The sequence below is a fragment of the Lagopus muta genome, chromosome 16 (assembly GCF_023343835.1).
Source record: "Lagopus muta isolate bLagMut1 chromosome 16, bLagMut1 primary, whole genome shotgun sequence".
NCBI classification, from domain to species: Eukaryota; Metazoa; Chordata; class Aves; order Galliformes; family Phasianidae; genus Lagopus; species Lagopus muta.
The window spans coordinates 4,297,782-4,307,351 of NC_064448.1; positions in this window are offsets into that span (position 1 = coordinate 4,297,782).

The window sequence follows — 9,570 nt, forward strand, 5'->3', positions numbered from 1 at the left end:
GTTTTTCCAGGTTGTACTGGTGTCTTTTTTTATTTTCCTTATTATTTTTTTTTAAGACTGCTCTTAATCCATGCAGTTCTTTGCCCCATCCAATAGAGCAGAACTTTGCTCCCACCCCTGAGGTCTGCAAGAGCTGAGGAGCCTTGCAGACGCTGTGTGTGGTGCAGAACAGATGCCCTGTGGCATGGTGTTCTGCTGCTGGGGTGTCCAATGCTGGGTCAGATCCTTCCCTGCTGCACCAGAGCTGTAGATCTCAGCCAGCTGGCCTGGGTGAGGATGCTGAGACAGCAGGGGATAACTCAGCCTGCGTCAGATGCTACTTGGAGCAAACGTTGCCCTGCTGCTGTGATGCAGGCCTGGTAAGGACCAGCTGTCAGTGCCAGCCATGCAAAGCAGCTGTGTCCCTTTGTGTGGTTTCCAGACAGGTGACATTCTGTGCACCAGGGCCGTTTTGTGGTTGTGATGGGAAGTGCCAGCCCTGCCTGCAGAGTTTGTGCTGCTCCGGTGGGGATTTCTGCATGGTGAAGCTCCTCCTTCATGCAGGCTCTCAGATACCGAGGCAGGGGATCTTTCTGACCTTTAGATCAGCATGCAAATGTGCAGCAGGTGGATGCTGCTTGGGTTCTGGGAAATGGGGCTTTGCTGTGAGATCCTACAGCAGTCCCATGATGCCGAAGTAACGCTGCCTTCCTCCTCCTGCTGCAGCTCGCAGAGCTGTTCACACTCACTGCAATATCACTAATTGTGAGGGTGAAGCAACTTAAAGGACAAACAAACCCCCCCCCCCATTGGGTTTCACTGAAGTTTACACCAGCTGGCAGCACAGACTTCTTCCTGGTAACCTAAATGACACTTTTCCTTATAAGCTGCACCAGAGAGCAGAACGCAGCGCCGTTAAATGTGGATGCAGTTCTCCCCCAGGGATGACTCAGATGTTTTGTACACAGATACCAGTTTCCCTCACGAGTGCCCCATAGAAACTCCAACCTCACACCGCCCTTCCCTATCACCCAATGTGGGTAAGTACTTAAAAAAAGGAAGAGAAAAAAAAGAAAGAATAAAGAAATACCCTGGAGTTTATTTAAGCAGCTGATGCACAGCTGTGTGTTCTGCATGGGGTGAATTGGGCTCTCAGGTGCGGCGCTGACTCACGGCTGGAGCTCCCAGATCCCAGCTCCAGCAGCAGGAGGGGTTGGGACACGTCTGGCTGTGATGCACCCAGAGCAGAGCGGCGCCCTGGAGGGGTTGGGATGGGGATGGGTGAATGACAAATGGGGGTTGAAGCCGTCTGTGCGAGTTTGCATGGTGAGGTCACACGTCGCTGGTTCACATCTTGGTGTCAGCAGCGAGGGCAGGAGGTGCTGGAAGGCACCCAGGGGGGTTTTTGGAGGTGTGCTGTAGGGACGTGGTTGGTGTGGGTTTGTAACGCAACCGGCCCCAGCTGTGGGGTCACGAGCAGATCAGACGTCAGACAAAGTCACCCCTTGGCCTGCAAACATCCCCACAGCACCAGCAGTGCTCTGATGTGGGCATGCTGCGTCCTCCTGCGCTCAGCCCTGGGAGCAACACTGAGCCCCAGGGAGAGAATACAAGATAAGGTGAACGGACACCAAGCTTGTTCAAATCCGCCCATCACCATTCCAAAGAGGCACTGATCTTATCTCCTTCACAGCATGGGCTTTATTTGATTTGTAGGGTTTTTCTTCTGATTGCAATCTCCTGCTGCGTGCCCACGCTCTCCCTGCTGAGACTCGTCCCTCGCTGCTGCACGTGTTATCTCTGCAGAGATGGTTGGAGCTGTGCAGGTGCTGCAGGGCCAGGCAAGAAGGGAGTTGGAGGAAGTTGCCCACGTGCAAGAGCAGGAGCAGCTTAGGGGGGCTGTGCAGAGCAGCCTGTGCTCAACTCAGGGGCATCTGGCACCAGGGTGAGCAAGAATGGGACTTGAACCTCCTATAGCTTGCAGGTGACATGCAGGACAAACAGAAGCCACCGCTCTCCTGTTAATAGAGGTGCACTGACGCGGCCCGTGCTGCTGGTGCTCACGAACACGTGTGAGCTCGGGGAGCTGTTGTTCTCCCCCAGGATTTTATCCCTCCCTTCCTGATTTCTTTCCCTTCTCAGCTTATGATTTCTGTTCCCTTCAGGGTTTGAGGAGCTTCCTGAAAGCACAAAGGCTCAAAGAGTAAATGAGAGGTGATGCAGCAGCTGTGATCTGTTCCTAGCCTGGGCTGCTTGGACAAACGGGAACTGAGAGCCCTGCACACCAGGTAAGAATCATAGAAAACTGTGAAGGTTGAAAAAGAGCTCTAAGATCCCCCAATCTATCCCACCCCACTATGCCCATGATCCTCATTGCCACATCTCCATGGCTCTGAAACACCTCCAGGGATGGTGACCCCACAAGAATAAAACAGTTGGGTCTGTCGCTGTCAGTCCTTCAGCAACCCCACGTGTTCCCAGCGTTGCTGAAGGGCCCCCTTGGGGCACAGGGCAGGTGGGGGTTGCTCCACCTCTCCGTCCACCTGGGTGCCAAAGGTCCCATCTCTCCCCACTGGAAAATGTGAGGAGCTTTCCAGGTTCCACGTTTTGAAGGGGATCTCTGCAGGATCTCCAAAAGAGGAAATTATTGTTGCCAGCTGCTGTGCAGGGCAAGAACAGCTGAATATCCTCCAACCACAGGCATCTCTCTACGTAGATTCATTGACTTGTTTGCAAGAATTGAAGTGGGTGTAGGCAGGACCGTTGTCCTTCATAGCTGAGCTTGCTTTTGCTCTGAGAAGCCTAAGAGGTCACTTAGGGAATTTGTGCAGCAAACTGGGTCACATCTGAAGCAGATTTCTTCACGTGTTCAGCCATCATTTGGTTCTCCTGCGTTTCCAGCCTGTCGTAACACCCAGGTCTCATTCTGAGCACCGCCTCCTCTTAGCTTGAGAAAATACTGAATATGTTGGTAAGCTCTGATGCCTTTCAGCTTACAACAGTTTTCTGGGAAACAAGGTCAAGAAGCTCAGAACGGCTGCAGCTACAATTTCCTCGCACAGCACTCTCTGCTGAGAACAACAAGCACTTCATGCACCACCATCCCAAAACAGGGTCTTCTCAAAGCAATTAGCCTTGGGAAACACTTTTATTTTCCATCTTACACAATGGAGGCTCGCACAGCCTGCTGCCCCCAAAGTGGCTGAGCAATATTGGAAGTCAGAGCCCTGGCCTCACGGAGTGCTGTTGCTGGGCAGGTTCCCAATGGCACTCTGTGCCAGCCCTGATCCTCAGCTGATGCTTTCCCAGCAGTGCTGGACATAGCACAGCTGTGCCACGACTTAGCTTCAACGCAGAGAACGTGGAGTGGGGAGGTTTGGTCATTTTTCTATGGAATTAGGAGGGAAGGATGACTTCCCAAACACATGAGGTCAGCAGGGATGTGCGCTGGGGGGCTGCTGCTCTCAGCTGTGTGGGGATGAAGGGCGTCCTCAGCTCTGTGCGCAAGGGGTCGGATGAAGGCTTGCAGAGATCGCATCAGTCTCACGGGCAGATTTTCCGATGCTGGTTTCTATTTGTGTCTCTGCACTTCCTTCCTCGTCGCTGGAACTTGGTAGGTGAGTTATCAGACTTTGCTCAGCCTTCCCAGAAGCAGCACAAGGAATATTTAGCTGGGAAACGCAAAGATAAGGAGTGTGCATTCCTCAATTTGCGGCTGAGCCTCAAAGGAAAGATCAGATCTGGCAAGATAAAAAACAAATTCTTTCCCCCCCAGTTTTGCCTGTTGGGTGCTGATAATGACATCATGCAGAAACAACCAGGCCAGTGATTCAGCACCTCTGGTTTACAGCCATTCCATGCCTTCTGGTACAGCAGTTGTACTCACGAGGCATTTATTAGGTCTTGCACAGTGTGGCACACAGTGCCTTGTGATTCTGCCTCTTCTCATGGCGCAAAGAGGAGCTGTCAGAACTCCTGCTATGCTGACAGTGTGGGTACGGCCTTGCAGAGGATGAGGCTGCTTGGGGGCAGCTGCTTTCTCTTCTTTTCCCCCTTCATGGGTGATCTCTCCCTGTGCTTCCACCTGCAGTGTGAAGGCTTTGCTGCTGAACTGTGCTCTTCAGTGCAGGTGGGGATTAAACACAGCCTCAGGCAGAAGATCTGAAGATGAGCCTTGTTTGGTGTCTGTTCCCCAGCTACCAAAGCACGCCTGGGTAGGTGGTGGGATTTGGTCACTAGATCTACACACCCTGAACACCAAGTGAAAGGCACTCATTCGGATGTTATTGCTTAGATGTGCAGTGAGGAAGTGCTCTTTGTAACACTTACTGCTGAGAACAAAGAGTTCCTCTCGCCTCTATGGGACTCTCCTCCGTAGAGAGTGACTCAAAAATATGCTGCTTAAGGGCATCTGCAGAAAAGCTGGAGCCAGGTTGTTTGGTTTCTGAGCCTGTGCAGCAGCTCTTGGCTGGGAGCTGAACTGGAACACAAACTCTGCAGGTTTCTGTTTCAGGAAAACAAGATCCAAATAATTTTACAGTTTGTCCTTAAAGCAGCGCTTATGGTATATAGGAAACAAAGATTTCTAGAAGCTGCAGTGGAACTGACTTTAATTAGTGCCTGTAAACAAAAGGAGGGCTGTGAGGATAAGCAGGAGAGCACCTCTCCTATGGGGGCAGGCTGAGAGCTGGGGCTGCACTGCATCGAGAAGGGTCTGGGGAGACCTCACCATGGCCTTCCAGTGCACAAAGGGGACTATAGGGAAGCTGTGGGGTGATGCCACCAGTGAGTGTGGGAATAGGATCAGAGAGGAGAGCTTTAAGCTACAAGTGGGGAGATGCAGGGTTAGGGGTCGGGGAAATTCTTTTACTCTGAGGCTTCCCAAAGAAGCAGTGGGTGCCCTACCCCAGCAGGTGCTTAAGGTTGGGTTGGATGGAGCTTTGGGAATCCAGTGTGGGGTTTGGAAGAAGATGATCCTTAAGGTCCCCTCCAACCCAAACCACTCTGTGATGCTACAAAACACTGAGCCTGGAATCCACCTGGCTGAAGGACGCCTAGTCCAAAGGATGAAGCTTTTACCACGTGCTTTTGTGCTTGTTGGAGCTGGCAGCCACCTCCGTGCCCTGGCAGAGCTTTGCAGTGCCCACCTTGCTGCCTGCTTGTGCCTGAAGAAGATCAGATAGAAAGCAATTCTTACAGTGAGGAACGAGGGCTTAAGCGTTGGAATCCTCCATGGTGCAACGCTCACTCTCATCACAGCTGCACCGGTAGCAGAGGACTGCATGGAAGAAGTGCAAGCAGTGTTTGTGGGTGGCTTTGCAGAGACACTGCCACCTACAGCCGTGCACAGAAAGGAGGCATTGCTCATGAGCAGGGTGTGAGTGCACTTCCCGTGTATTCTGCTGGCCCTGGCTTTGTTTCATGGAAGGGATCTTTCACCCCGTGAGTTCTTAACCAAATTTATCTGCTGCCTCATGGTGATGACTGCTGCTTTGTCCCCTATGGCAACGAGTGGGAGACAAGGCTGCGAAGGCAGCAGTTTGCACTGCCCTCCTGATGTCCTTGGAAAAGGGATGTGGACAATGTGGTCTTAGTCTAGAACCAGAAGCCTTCAGCTTTAAGGAAAGACGGTGCCTCTGAGTGGGAATGAGGAGGTTCCCTCCCAGCTACAGCAAGTGATGTTGTGTTTAAATATAAATGTCAGGCACGATTCCTCAGCTGAGCTGTTGGTTATTGCAGGGCTCTGTGCTCCTTGTTCCTCTTAGAATCTGATGTCAGAAATGGGGTCATGTTTTCCCCCAGTGACACTGCATGCTGTGCTGCACAAGCTGTGCCCCAGCCCTCAGCCATTCCCTACATCAGGCCCTGGCTGCTGTCAGCATCGTGCTGCTCTCATCACTAAACACAATCAGCACTCCCTTATGAGGTAATGGGTACCGTAGCTGAAGATTCCTGTGATCAGATGTAAGCTGTGCAGATCAAGATGTTTGAAAGCAACTGGCTGGGGCTGTATTCTTGGGAACTGGTTTTGGATATAAAAGGGCCAGAACCTGCCTAGAAAAAACAAATGGGAAGCCCCCAGTGGTTATCACAGAAGCTGGGCTTACCAGAACGGTACAACAGTTCTTTGAGAGAGTTCAAAAGTGTGTCAGAAACAAAACTGCATGAAAAGTCAGACGTCCAGCACACCAAATAATGGCTACGTTACACAGGGGAGAGCTTTTGTGTGGGATTTCCAACTTCAAGAAAGACAATAACAAAATGCCATTGTGAAAAAGCACCTGCCCTGGTTTCTCTGGACTCTTTGTCCTGACAAGTGCTCTCCCATGCCTCTTATCTCCCCACAGGCAGATTTGAGTCAAATGTTAATGGAAAGCTGTGCCAAAAGGGATTCTGAGAGGGTACCCAGCCCACATTCTGCCTGGCACAGTCAGTTCAGCCTGCTCTCTTGCTTATTGCTTGCCCAGCTTGCTTTCAGGCAAAGGCAAGCACTTGGAGTCACTTATTTCAGCCTCTAAAAACAGGCCCAAGATTGAAGGCAGACCGCTGTGCTGCTTTTGGGGAAAGAGGAGCAGTGCTGCAGGCAGAGCTGAACCTGCTGTGTGGATAAGCTGTGTGGCTGCCCATCAGCCAGCATGCACATCAATCAGATGGTTTCTGAAACCTGTGATTTGAAGGCATGATGGTGAAGACGAGTGCCAGCACCCCTCATTGCCTTTCTTAGCAGTTCTCTTTGGCAGTTCCCTCTTCAAACTGCTTTTCTTGCTCGCAGACAAGTTCCACGACACTGTTTCAGCACCTAAATCCATCCCAAGCCTTGTAAGCACTCTGATCCAGCTTCTCAGCAGAGGACTGCTGTGAATGTTTATTTTCCAAACCCACGGTGGTACCTCACAGTTATCCATGAGCTCTTCTGGAAATCATGACGAAGCAGACTGCCTCGTGTTCAGTGGAAACATCGCTGCTGGAGAGAAGCAAACTTCCAGGCTCACAGAACAATGGCCTTTGGTTTGAGATTCCTGTGTGTGGAAGGGCAGATCCTCACCTCAGCTGAACAGATGGACGTGGTAGCAGTGCAGGAGATGGTAGGGCAGAAAAGACTAAGGGCAGGCAGAAGAGCTGTTCCACACCTTCCAGCTGATCCAATTGCCACCATGCAGGCAGCACTACAATGAGCAGAGAGTTCAAAAGCACTGAAAGTGCTTTTTTTGGTTATTGTTCTTAAGCAATGTTGTTGTCTCCTGTTGCTAACAGCTAATAAATGTTTGCCAGTAGGGAAATTCCAGAGGGGTGAGAGAAAATTAATCTTCTGTTAATGTTCAAACTGAGGCAAGTGCAACACCTACTGCTGTCCTGGGCCATTTGGTTTCATCTCAGTGTAAAGCAATCAAAGGATAAAGTGATTACTCAGATGAATTTGTTGTGGAATAGAAAGCAACTGTTCAGATAAATGAACTGTTGTGAATGGGCAGAGGCAAAGCAGGCCCTTCTTGAAGGTATCCAAAATCTGAAGAACTGCTCACTTTTATCAGCTTAGAAATGTCCTTCCTTTCCTTGAAGGTTTTCTGGGGACCTGCTTGCAATGCAGAAGCATTTTAAACATTAGTTTGTGCTTCCTGTAAGGACTTAAATAAAAGCAGGAGTCTGAATTATAATGAACAGCTGATGAGATCACTGGTCAGGACACAAAACTGCTACCAGCATGGCGCCTCCAACTGTGCCAAGCAGATTGTTTTAGTGGTGCTTATGTATCATCCTTTCTGAGAATGCCTCTTCCATACCCACTCCATCCTACTCCATAGGACTGTCCCAAAGCATCATTAGCACTATAAACCTGTTTTCACAGGCTGAGGCTGAACTGAAAATCAACTGAAGCAGTGAGTTGTCCTTGTGTACCTGCTTACGGTCATGTAGAGCAAATGCAACCAAAAACCCCAGCTGACTGAGCAGCACTCTGCTCTCTTTGCTTCACACAGAGCAGCTGCATGCTGTACACCATCAGTGAGGTACAAGTGCAGGTCATGCTTGCACAGCAAGACTTTTATCTTGCATTTATCAGCTGAATTCACTCATTGCAGTCACGCTGCAGCACGGAGGACACAAAGCAATACCAGAATTGCTCTGTGTTTGCTTACTGGGCTGCACTCAGAAATCTTGTGACAATACCAGGTAGGTGCACTTTGTCATGCTGGAAAAATCTGACTGCTAAGCTTGTTCTGAAACACACCTAAGTGCCAAGCAGCTCCACCTGCCCCATCCAGAACCTGCTGTGACTGTGCTAGAAGTCAACTCAGGATTGTATAGAAACCTCCAGTGCCAGTTTCAGAGAAATCCTCCCTGACTTCTGTGGACATCAGAGCATGCTCCTACTTTTGCACCAAAGCTGATGCATTTTTCCAGGAAAAAAACCAACAAAACCATTCCCAAGCATGAGAACTTGTATTTTGAAGTCAAAATGTTTGCTTTGGTATGTGCCACAAAACATTCTTGGTGTCTAGACACTTATGAGAACAGCTACTTCCTCAAGCTCAAAACTGTTTCTCCTCTCCGATCTCCTACTGTGAGAAAGAGATCTGAGAAAGGTATGGGGAAAGCTTGGAAAACCCCTGGTATCCAATTAAACTGGTATTTCACTTTAGTTGACTGAAGAATTTTATCTCCCAGCAAGGAGCTTTTCTTCTCCTGTCACTGTTTTACATCATCAGCCTAATTGTTGGCATCAGCCCTGCCAACTGAAGCAACAGCCAGGACCACAGTTACCTGGAAAACCCCTGTGCTTTCAGAGATGGTCAGCTGGGAGAGATGTCCCTCATCCAATTCTCTTGTCCACCTGAAGCCTTCAGCCTTATGAAACATGCAGCACCTACAAAAAGAGCCACTACTTACAGCAGGTGAATGATCTTCCAAGTAATCGTCTCTTTTGACATCAACAGAGCGCACAGGAAACCTGAGATGGGTTATTGGGTCTAAAGAAACCTACTGACATCTCTTGTTTTAGCTGTTTAGTTCTCCTGGGATACAGCACTGACATTTACACCACTCCAACTCAGGCAGTGTGTAATACCATCTGTTCTAACAGCAGGAAACTCTAAGGGATCTGAACCAGATTCTGGAATCACTTCCATTCTGTACCAATCACCGCTTTTCTTCCATGACAACTGCCTGCCCTTCTCCTGTCCCAGTGCTATGTAGAAGAAAGATGCTGTTCAGGCTGCATGTACTTCATGACATACCTCAGGTTCCTTCACACCTTGACTCAAAGCAAGGAACTGAATGCTTTTGTGGAAAAAAAAAATGGCAGTAAGTTGTACACAGAACACTGAACACAAAGGTCTTTGGCAGACCCCAGATAACAGATCTTTAAACAAATATCACCATCCATCTCACTCAAACAGAGCCAGAACAATGTTCCCTTCATCAGGAGCAAACAGCACCGAATGCCCACCAGTGCCAAGAGTAACTCAGCCACACAAAGAATAATGCCAAACCACCCCGAAATGCACCCAGATGTTTTCAAAGAGAAATGTTAGAGACATGCCCACAGAACTACGACCTGGGTAGGCTACAAGAGAAGTTGTTTCCACAAGAGAA